Below are 2,580 nucleotides of genomic sequence, written 5' to 3'. Positions count from 1 at the left end.
TCCCAATTTAACACTATTGTGAGTGCTCTCACACACCAAACTCAAGTCTCTAAACTGCTCAATTAAATCCAATTCCTTAACCATTAGCATAGACATATGTAATGATTTCCGACTCAATGCATCAGCCACTACGTTTGCTTTACCCGGATGGTAATTCAAACCAAAGTCATAATCCTTCAGAAACTCTAACCATCTTCTCTGTCTCATATTCAGCTCTTTCTGATCAAACAAATACTTTAAACTTTTATGGTCACTGAAAACCTCAAATCTTGACCCGTACAAGTAATGCCTCCATAACTTCAGAACAAACACCACAGCCGCCAACTCTAAATCGTGCGTCGGGTAGTTCCTCTCATGAACCCTCAGCTGTCTTGAAGCATAAGCTATAACCTGCTTATTCTGCATCAACACGCCACCCAAACCCAACAATGAAGCATCACAGTAAACTTCAAATGATTCCGACGAACTCGGTAATATCAGAATAGGAGCAGTAGTTAACCTTCTCTTTAACTCTTGGAAACCTCCTTCACATTTTGAGTCCCAAACAAACGCTTGCCCCTTTCTAGTCAACATCGTCAACGGTAACGCCAACTTGGAAAATCCCTCAATGAATTTCCTATAATAACCAGCCAAACCAAGGAAACTTCGAATCTCAGCAACAAACTTCGGAGCTTCCCACTTAGATACTGCTTCTATCTTAGAAGGATCAACGGCAACACCACCTCTTGAAATCACATGACCAAGAAAACTCACCTCTCCTAACCAAAATTCACACTTGGACAATTTAGCAAACAACTTCTTTCCTCGTAGAATTTCTAAAACCACTCTCAAATGTTCAGCATGCTCTTCTTCAGATTTCGAATACACCAAAATATCATCAATAAACACCACAACAAACTTGTCTAGGTACGGATGGAAAATCCTATTCATATACTCCATAAATACTCCAGGCGCATTAGTCACACCAAAAGGCATTACAGAATACTCATAATGTCCATACCTTGTTCTGAAAGCAGTCTTTTGAATATCCTCAATTTTCACACGGATCTGATGATACCCAGATCTCAAATCTATTTTGCTGAACACACTTGCACCAACCAACTGATCCATCAAATCATCAATCCTCGGCAAAGGATACCGATTCTTGATCGTCACTTTATTCAGTTGCCTGTAGTCCACACGCAACCTCATAGTACCTTCTTTCTTCTTAACCAATAGCACTGGTGCACCCCACGGTGACACACTCGGACGAATAAATTTCTTATCCAACAGATCTTCCAACTGACTCTTCAATTCAGTTAACTCAACAGCAGACATACGATACGGAGCCATCGATATCGGCCTAGTACCAGGTACCAAATCAATCGAGAACTCAACTTCACGCTCTGGCGGCAATTCATTCACTTCTTCAGGAAACACATCAGGAAAATCACACACCACTGCTAGATCGCCAATCACCAGTTTATCTTTAGCCTCCAGAGTCGCTAACAACATAAACAACTCCGCCCCATCTGCTACTTCCTCATTCACTTGCCTTGCTGATAGAAACAAACTCTTTCCCTCCTCAATCTCAGGAAAGACCACCGTCTTATCAAAACAATTGATAGAAACTCGGTTAAACACCAACCAGTTCATACCCAGAATAACATCAATCTGCACTAGTGGAAGACACACTAGGTCCATCTCAAAGTCTCTACCAAAAATACTCAAAGGACAATTTAAACAAACCGAAGTAGTAGTCACTGAACCCTTCGCAGGAGTATCAATTACCATACTACCAAACATCTCAGATATCTCTAACTTAAGTTTCACAGCACAATCCAAAGATATAAAGGAATGAGTCGCACCTGTGTCAATAATAGCTACAAGAGGAAAGCCATTAATATAACACGTACCTCGGATAAGCCTGTCCTCACTGGAGGTTTGAGTTCCGGTCAATGCGAACACCTTCCCAGTTTGAGATTTCTTTGGCTTCTGACACTGACTTCCAATATGCCCTTCTTCGCCACAATTAAAACAAATCATTTCCTTGCGCTTGCAATCAGCTATTGCATGACCAGTCTTACCACAACGAAAACATCTCTTTACTTCAGCAGTGCATACATTACTCTTATGACCAGCCTGACCACATTTGAAGCAAACTATACCAGCAGGATCACCTCCCCTACTAGTCCTCTGAGCCGGAGCAGCTCTTTGCTTCCCTTTTCCAGCTGGAGCATCATACGGCTTGCCACGGTTTTGATGTTGCTTGCCTCTGCGGTCACTGACAATCTTGTAATGAGCATTATTGTCTTCTTCAAATATCCTGCAGCTATCAACCAATTCAGTAAAAATGCGTATCTTCTGATATCCAACAGCCTTCTTAATTTCAGAGCGCAATCCGTTTTCAAACTTGATGCACTTTGAAAATTCAGCACCAGCACCAGTGTAATGAGGATAAAATTTGGACAACTCCACAAATTCTGCAGCATAATCAGTGACAGACATGTTTCCTTGCTTCAGCTCAAGGAACTCAATTTCCTTCTTACCACGGACATCTTCCGGATAATACTTTCTCATGAATTCCCTACGGAATACATC

The sequence above is a fragment of the Lathyrus oleraceus genome, chromosome 6 (assembly GCF_024323335.1).
Source record: "Lathyrus oleraceus cultivar Zhongwan6 chromosome 6, CAAS_Psat_ZW6_1.0, whole genome shotgun sequence".
Lineage (NCBI taxonomy): Eukaryota > Viridiplantae > Streptophyta > Magnoliopsida > Fabales > Fabaceae > Lathyrus > Lathyrus oleraceus.
This window is presented reverse-complemented; position numbering follows the sequence as displayed.